Raw genomic sequence first — 9,946 nt, forward strand, 5'->3', positions numbered from 1 at the left:
AAAAGGCCTCTGGGTCTATCACCTTTCCTCAGAAATCACCATTTCTGCAGCTTTTTACTGTTTTTTCACAGGCTTATCTGCACAGGTGTTATTTTGAAGCTAGCCCATTCCCCAGCTGCTGGGTCTGGTGGCTTTATTGTATTGCTGTGAGAGAGTGCTTTCCACTTTCCCTGCATCACAGTGGAGACAGAAGCGAACAGAACAGTGTGATTTCAAGCACTCTGCAGGAGGGCACTGTATATGTTCTCCAGAGCTTAATTCACCTCTCTTATCCTGTTGCCTTCCTCAGTGCACCCAGAGAAGTTCACTTTGAAAAGAGTTATTATGTCTAATAAGCCTTCTAAGGAAAAAAATAGTTTATCAGAGGCTGCTTAGCATATATACTAATAATAAATATGTCCATGTAATAAATAAATATTACAATAATAAATATAAATAGAATAATATAGTAATAACTATAAACATAAATAAATAAACAATAATAAAATGTCCAGAGTTGGGAGAGGGGGGAATTCAGAACTTTTGGCTTTAGGGACTGCAGTTGAATTACTAGATAACACTTCTACTTCACTCAGCGTACAATTTTTCCTTTGTGCCTGCAAAAATTTTCCTCAGGATACACATATTCCTGTCTCTCACCACAGTAGCATTGTTTGTTAACAGCGCTAAGCTTTAAAACATCTCGAATTTACTTGGTTGAAATACTGAACAACTACAGATGTCTGAGAGGCATTGAACCGAAGTGTTTACTGGGTAGTTCATCACTGGGAAGATGCATTCTTGAAACACAAACTTTTTAGAAGCTCTACCGCTCCTTTCAGCAGGGTGGACATGAAGCACTCTGTAACTAAGCCCAGCAATTTCGGAAGGAAGCTTTGATTTTGAATAAAATGCTCAACCTTTGGTGTGTCACGCCACCACTGCTTGCTAGCCCGCTGCCCTGGGAATGAAGGAAGTTCACACCCTTGACAAGGGCTCTGTTTCCCTCCCTCTGGCTGAAGACCAAGTGAAGTGATGTAAAAGCACTCTTTGTCACCAGGGCTAGACTTTCCATTCTTTTGAAATGAAAGCATATAGAAATGCAGAGACGGCCGGGAGAAAGAAGCTGATTCCCACTGACTCCATTGCAGGCCTTGCTGTACACCCTTAATAGCCCTGTAAATATATAATGTGCATAGTTCACTGGACAGATATTATTCTGTTCTTAAATTGACGTATATTACTAATTTGGCTAGCAGGTAACTTTGGTAAAGAACTGGCAATTTGGCTAGCAATAGGCTGTCACACATTCGAAGTATCCAACAAGAACTTTCTAACTGCAACATAAAGCCTCAGGGTGTCGCCACCTAGCTCTGAATTTATCTCCCTCAGTAACTTGTATTCCAAAAGCAGACCTCCTGTCAAATTTCCCCTCCCCCCTCCCAAGACTGAGTATTTTATGCACATCAGGCAGTTCCTCATCAGGCATTTCCTCCACCCTCAAGTTACTGACCTTTTTTCTGGGGAGTTTCCAAGATGTGGGTAAGGTGGGTTGTTTTTCTTTCCTTCTCTTTCTAGACTGCAGCCCAGAGTCAAGCAGAACATTCCAGACAAACAGCTTTATTAAGTGGCACCGTTGTTCCCTGAACTTAGTGATTAATTCCTTTGCTGATACACCCAATCACTCACTTTCCTTTCCTTGCAAATGAATCCTCCTACCTTTGTGCAGTTCGCTTTTCACTGTCTCTCCTAGGCCCCAGATCTAAGGAACTGCTTTCCACTTCTGAACTGTGTATTTGTTTGAAACTAGTCTTTCACTATGCAGCCTTCTACTTGGAAGTCCTATTTATCGAGGTATAACCTGCCTCAGAATATGAGCTCTTTCCTGACAACACCCTGGTAACTGTTGCTCCACTTTTCACACAGTCTTATCTAGCAATTGTTACTCCAAGGAAACACCCTGCCATCAATTTTTTGTTTCCTGATTTGCAGCCACTTCCCCTTGCTGCATTTCCCCAACATTTACATGAATTCTTATTCTAGCTGCAACACTTGCAGCAGGTAGCACAGAATAAGTAGATATTTCATTCACTGCAGGAATTCTCAAAATTCATTGAATCCTAGAACTGCAGGAATTCTCAAAATCCATTGAATCCTAGAACAGTCTGTGACCTTGTCAGCCCCTTTAGGCACTGGAAGCTGCTCTAGCATCTTCCCAGAGCCTTCCCTTTGCCAGGCTGAAAAACCCCAGCTCTCTCAACCTGTCTCCATAGGAGAGGTGCCCCAGACCTCAGATCATCTTTGTGGATCTATCACTCAGTATTCTATACCTGTAGTTGACTTGGTTATCTTAAATATTCTTACTGGGTTGAGACCATTCAAAACCGGGATATGCAAAATCAGTATCATTCTAATAATTCTGAGTCAGCTCCACATATCCAGCTTTAACTCTGAGAGTAAGAGGCTTTGTTCTGTTTCATGATCCCAGTAAAGTGATACTATGGGAAAGAGGAAATAAAAAAAACAACTAAATCACAAAAATCTCTCATTTAGAAGGAAAAAAGAGAAGTGGGAGGAAGCACAATCCTTTCCTCATTGGCAAAGAACTGGAAACTATCAGTTTATCTACCTGGAGAGGGGAGGAAAAAATTTCACAAACTGGTAATCAAAAATAAGATGAGGACAAAATATTCTGCCTAAGCATTTGTTAAAGGGGCTGGAGAAGAGCATGAAATGCGCAGTTTTCTTTTTTACTTCCCTTCAAAGAATGAATGAAAAATTATTCTACACAGCAAGAAAATCACTTGTAATATAATTCAGAAAATATATTATTTCCCTTAGAAGCATCTTGCTCAACACTTGATTTCACATTTTCATTCCTTAGAGATTACAGTTCTTTGCATTTTTATATCTGTGTTCACCACCTTGTGGTTTTGAAGTACAAACAACTTCATAAATATTATTCATAGCATTAGAAAAAAAAAAAACCAAGTAGATTCATGTTCTTCCACACAAATGACAAGTGAATAAATACAAGTTATATGCGTGACTAACTGAAATATTACACTAACATTTCCTGGCACTATAGGAGTACCATGATTGCTACACACAGCTGTAATCAATACTGAGTAAATGCATGTTAAATTAACAGTATCCCTAGGCTAGAGTTTCACTCAAAGGTCATTTTAGCTTTGTTAGCTGGGAAGATTTCACCTGGTGTTGAGACACTTGGTTTCTGAGACCCTCCTTCCCTCCCTTCCTCCCTCACCTCCCTCTGGGCCAGAGCTGGGAAGCTGCCTGGACCCCAAGCTGGGGATCTGCCAGCTGAGGCTGAGCAGAGGACTCAGTTCTGACTCACTGCCAAGTAAGGTGCCCTTCCTTGACTTACACAGGTAGGAAAACCCATTCTGTCCATGTCACCTGTTTGCAACCCGAGTCAGACCTACCCACAGCAAATCACATGTGCTCCTGAGCTTCTTTCAGAAAGGATGAAATGAGCAGATTTCTTTGAAAATAGTGTTATATGAGCTAAGCAAATGAGCAAAAGTTCTGAGATGGTTCTTGTTGGAAATCATGCTATGCTTGCACAACCTTTCACTTACAACTTGTTTTATTTATATATTAACTTTTTCCATTTAGGGAAATCCTAATTATATCTACCTCTTAACACCAGCAGTAAGGCAGAAAGCAAAAATGGATCCCAGTGACATGAGAAGGCTGTGACCTTACCTCTCCTTGCTTCCATCAGGAATGAAATTGCCAATAACGTCAATAATTAAGTTACCATAACTAGATATATAAACCATGATCTCACTTGGATGAGTAAGGCAGATTACACTACGCTGAACTGGCTGTGGACATCTCCTGTGGACTCTGTTTTGATTATACACTGTTCAGACATGAGGTTTTTCCTTCTGAACTAAAACAAGTTGTCTGCTTTTTTAAACAGAAGATCAAACCTTCAGAGACAACCTCACACCACACTGGTGTCTGTATGGGAAACTTCTGAGCACCCCTCTTTGTCCCTTGAACATCCCCAGTATTCCCCATTGGCCTAGGAGGGATGGCCTGGAAAGGACCTGTATTGGCTTCTCCTATCCCGAGCTGCTGGAATTCCTTCTGTCTCAGGTGTTCCCAGTGTAAATAACTGCATGTACCATGAGTAGCAGCTTATGGATCCTAGCCTGTCCTGCCTGCATGCTCTGCACCTCAGCAACCTCAGGTGAATGCCAGCTGCCTGCTCAGAGATCCCTTGCATAGCCAGTGCTTTGCTCACACTTATCTTAGCCAGGGACCACATGGTAACCATTACATGAAGTCTTAGTTAAGAAAAAATTGAAGAGAAAAAAATACAAAATTATCCTTTCTTGTAAGGAAAGCAAGTGCAATATTTTTTTTCTGGACATTTGGTCGGTCAGTTCATGTGACATATCTACAATAAGATCCACAACCACAAAGCATTCAAACAAAATACAAGGCAGTGAACTGCTGTGACACTTTTATTTCAAATATCTAACATCTAACAACAAATGCCAAGCATACTGCTTTGTAAAATTATAGAGAATGTAAAATGGAAAGAGAAAACTGAACTAAGAAAAGGAAACAGATAAAAATCCAGCTTTTGAGAATGACGCCAAGTAGTAATATCCCATCCTGGCCCCCACACAAGACCTGAATTGTTTGCTTCTCTTGGCAAACTGCATAAAATCACACTTCTTCCAGTATGGTTATGCTCTAAACAATAAGTGCTTTGGGACAGATTTGGGCTCCAAGATCTCCACTTCAGTGCCTTGCTATCCAATTTACATATAACCCACTGGTGAACAAGAACTGACTCTTAATTTCTTTGGGGAATGTGTTGCTCGGAGTCTTTTCAAGTGCTGGTAACAACTGTATTGTTTTGCATGGCTTTTTCGTGCTGAATGGCAACATTTGCATCACCACAAAAAGAGAAGAAATAAATTAGTAGACCTTATATAACTTCTCTAAATCTGATTATTCCAGGGAATTAGAGAGTGAGTAGATTCATAGGAGGTGAGAGGGGTGGAAAAAGGTGCTTGCATCTAAAGCCTGATTTCTTACAGGCTACGGAGGAGGGGTGGCACCAGCAAGAACAAAGTACCCATGCTTCCTTCTCCTCTCACAGCCAAGCTGCAGACACAAGGCTGACCTCACAAAGGAACCAGAATTATATGGGGTTCTTATTAAAAAAAGAAAAAAGGAATATTTTACAATGACATTTTTAATGTCATTAAATTTCAGTAAAAAGGACATTGTCTTTGGTCATTCCCCAGACCAGAGTAACATGTACAGAATTCCCAAAGATGACACTTCTCTCCAGTCATTTAGTCCTGGATCATCTCAGTGTGACTGAAGATCTAGATCTGTATGTCTGAATAAGATTTAGATATTTTACTGTTTAGATTTAGATTATTTAGTCACAACTAATCACACTGAGGTTTGATAGTCAGGTGCTCAAAATCTCACTTTCCAAAGTCTGTTCACATGTACCAAAGTCATGCTGCAAACAAACCGTAATTCTCCACCTTTGTATAATTTTTTTCCGTAGAACCTAAATTTTTAAGTTTTCTTCTCATTTAAAGGCTCCCTCTTACTATGCCCAGCTCTGCTTTTCTTGTTGAGCACTGATGAAACTCTTCTTGGTATGAGTATGCTCAAACAGATCTGTTATGGTTATTAAAAGCATTGTACATGCCAAAATGTTTTGTCTGATAAAGTGAAAAACATTTCCAGGACCCTGAGATCCCTATCTGCTGTAAGCCTTGTGAAGAATTGGCCTAAAATAAAGTTACGTTGGTGGCTATTACCACTGGCAGATTGGTAATTTGGTAATTACTAGGAAGCACATCAGCCCAGGCAGAGCTTTAGCATGGAAAATTCCCAGGGTGAGGGTGGGATGTTCTTATCCCCAGACAGCAACTCTTTACCTTGGTATGTGCAACACACAGCACTTCTGTACAGCCTAGACACTGGTAAAATGAGCTTCACTTACTTGCTGCTGAAAGTTGCTTTGCCCCACAGAAGAACAAAGCAAAGCCAGGAACCCTGCACTTGTAACAACCACCCTGGGAGAAGGAGGCTAGAAAGAGGCTTTACCAGAAAACACAGCCTCTGGGTTTACACTTCCATGCTTCCCAGACTGTGCTTTTTCATGAATGTAATTAACAGGAAAACAAACTATCTTAATATAAGCTTTCACTCAAGTACAACTTTTCATATGGATCTCCCATAAGGGACCCTTCTGCCTCCTTCTGTAGCTACCCCAACATCATTTCAGCTTCTAGTCCAGTTTTTCATAGCTCTGACTCCCATTTTGCTGCACTTTCTGCTCAACAAGAAAGAACAAAGGTTTTTTTATAAGTTCCTTATACTGACACCTGAAAGAGCAATGCTGCTCTCAGCACATTCCCAGCCTTTATTCCCTGAGAATATTTCCCACAGACAGCCTCACACCCTGTGTTCCTCACAGGAAAAGTAATTTTCCTACAAAACTGAAGGGCTGGGATTTTCAGGGAGATTATGTTGTGGACATTAGGCTCAGGGGATAATGTTTTGATGGCCAGCCCTGGCCCCAGTGTGGACGTGGAAGGTGTCCAGCAGCACTGTGTAGCCCAGCAACCTGCCCCAAACACCAGTGCTTCCAGGAAATGGAAAAGAAACAGCAGTTTGAGCAACCCATGCACAGGTCCCATGGGACTGGGAAGAACTGGTGGATGAATCACTGCTCACAACACGTCTTCAAGGAAGTCAGCAGAAAATTAAATGGGCTCCAAATGCCACAATTAGCTCCCAGGGGGCCGAATGGGACCCTTTGCTGGAGCCAACAGCCAGGTTTCAGCCTACAACCATACCATCCTGACCTTGATGTATGCAGCAACTGGCTTTGTCAGAGTTTGGGCAGGGTTGGCTTTAAGAAAAGAAAGTGTCCAGCAGTAAATGGTCTTGCTGATGCTGCATGATGTGTTGAATTGGTAAGAATATCTTTTGTTGCTGCAATGCTTTTCTCATTTATGTGTGCACTGGGTACACAGCAAATAGATTTAGCAACCAGGCATTGTTAAACTAAGTTATGCTCCTCCTTCAAGATTTATTTTATATGCTTACTATCAATATCTGCCACAGCAATCCTGCAATTTCTCTGATATAGCACTGCATGCTGTTCACAAAGTAACAATTTACTGTTGATGCTGTTGTCTTAGCTAGGATAAGCCATAGAGCCCAACAATGGTGCATCTAAAGTTCAGCTCCAGACAGCAACTCATTCCCAGAGCTTCTCACATGCTCCTGCATTCCCACCTGAGAGGCTGCTGCTTGTTCTCATTGCCTCTCAGCTATCAGATAATCAAGAAAAAACAGGGGTAAAACCGAGGAGTTGATGTCTGCAATTCCTTTTCTGACCAGCAACTGCAAAGCTGCTCCCAACCCTGGAAACATGCTGGCCCCATAAACAGGTCATCTTTGGTTTAGTCTGACAAGTCTACCACAGCGTACTTCAGAAAAATGCAAACATCCAACATCTTTTTCAATTCTGGGCTTTTATTTAATTAGACAGATTGATCAGGGAAAGATAAATTGCTTAAAGTGTCAGCAATACTGTCCTGAACAAGCCTGTCCTAAACTCATGCTGCCTCTTTACTTTGCTGCCAGATGGAAGCACAGTAAAAATAACTGCCGGGAAAAAAAAATCATTTTCCTAACACTTCACAGAACTAGTGAAAGGATTGGATGTGAATATTCAAGATGGTTATAAATATCTCAACAGAGAGATCGTACCTTTGTGTTCACATTTAAAATTTTGTTCCCTTCTCAAGCTCTCTGATGACCCCATGACTGACAGTGAGCTTTTAGAAAAGGACATTGCCACACTAAATCCTCACAACACAAACCTCACAAAAAAACCCAGAGAGGAATTGTATTGGCAAGGTGTAACTGTACAGTATCTAGCAGTATAAACAGATGCAGCTATCTAGAGACTTGGCAATTAATATCTGTCATATCCAGTATATACATATATATATGTGTGTGTGTGTACAAACATGCAGAAACACACATATGCAGACGACAGCAAAGTCACACAAATTGCGGGCTAAGATCATATGCTCTATCAAAGTTATGGCTTTTTATAACCTTTACCCAGACAAAACCGTGGCTTTTCCTGTGATAAACAATCTTATTCTTGGGAGAGTCAACTGGTAAAAGATGGGCTGTGTGACTTCCTCAGGTGCATTCCCATCCCACTGTCTATGATTTTTGGTGTTATCTTCCACCATCTCGAATTCTGTTAATATAACAGCAGATTTCTGTTGTCATTTCTAGCTCATTTAAAACGTTTTTTGGTTTCATGATGTCATGTCATGATACGGTCTTCTATTTTCAGGCACCTTCATTATTTGTATAAGAAAATGTTTTCTGCCGCAATTAGCATAAGCAGTTAGATCATTCCTGCCAAAAATCTGTTTGAGTTAAGAGCGGGTGCCTGTGACTCTTTCACTGGGATTGCCAGGCATTTCCTCTTTGAATCAATAGGCTGCCTTCATAAGTGAAATATTAATATCAAACCCCCCGATTTAGTTTTTATGTCTAAGTCAAATTTACTCTGCTCCTTCTAAAATCCTACATTCACTGCAAATACGCAAAGTTGCTTAATTAGAATCCAGAAGGCTAGAAAAAATAATTCATTAAAAATAAATACCTAAATCATAACATCTGCATGCTGTCAGCAAAACACTAATCTATTCCAGTAGATTTTGGTTGTCTTTATAAACAAGCTCACAAACAGAAAAACGTGTCACTGAGGGTGCCTAGTTTGTAACACCACTTGTGAAAACCAGCTAGAGGTGCTTCCTTCTACCTTCATGTACAGCATGTTTCTTTCTGCCTTTTTATTCCTAATTCTTCAGTTACAGTAAAAGACATGCAGATCTGAGAATCTGCCCTGCCACTATAGTCAGACCCCTGAGCAGTGCCAGTGTTCACAAAGAGGAACTTGCACAACTTCGTTAAAAAAGGTCACACTTCACCGATTTTATACTACAGAACCACGTAACTGTACTGGGCTCCACGTAGAAGGCTGAATGAAAGCTCTGCATGAGTAATATGAGGTTAAATCTGCCATCTTCTGACTGACAAATGTTCAGAGTGCAAAATGGGGCTGGCATTTATGCCCATGAGAAAAAGTGGGTTAAAAGTATCACCCTCCCCGCTTTCGCTGCCTCCAGTGATATATTACCAAGCAAAACTCCATTGCTCTCACAAGTGCTTTGTAAAGTCCCTGGCCTTTTCCTCCCTGCCTGCTAACACATTTTCCTCTGCCTGTGCAAACTTGCAATTGCAGTCCGCACAGGGCCAGGCACTGACTGCTGAAAATGCTCAGCCACTAGGAAAATACTTCATTTTTCTCCATCTGTCTGCAGCTTTTGCATCATAGCAAAGTTATAGCAGTTAAAAAGACATGTTTAACCTTCTGAAGAAAGCCTCTAGACTATGACATAGCAGCATATACAGAAACCAGAGCAACAAAGCAACTTGCATCCAACTTCTCAGTTTAAATCATGTTACTTTGGTAACTTTAACTCATATTAGTACAACAGTCCAGTTAGAATCATAGAATCATAGAATAGTTAGGGTTGGAAAGGACCTTAAGATCATCTAGTTCCAAACACCCTGCTGTGGGCAGGGACACCTCACACTAAACCATCTCACCCAAGGCTTCGTCCAACCTGGCCTTGAACACTGCCAGGGATGGAGCATTCACAACCTCCCTGGGCAACCCACTCCAGTGCCTCACCACCCTAACAGGAAAGAATTTCTTCCTTATATCCGATCTAAACTTCCCCTGTTTAAGTTTGAACCCGTTACCTCTTGTCCTGTAACTACAGTCCCTAGTTAAGAGTCCCTCCCCAGCATCCCTATGGGCCCCCTTCAGATACTGGAAGGCTGCTATGAG

This window comes from Pezoporus flaviventris, unplaced genomic scaffold (genome assembly GCF_033815535.1).
Source record: "Pezoporus flaviventris isolate CSIRO_AGI_PZ_B2104156 unplaced genomic scaffold, CSIRO_AGI_Pfla_v1 ptg000013l, whole genome shotgun sequence".
Taxonomy (NCBI): Eukaryota; Metazoa; Chordata; class Aves; order Psittaciformes; family Psittacidae; genus Pezoporus; species Pezoporus flaviventris.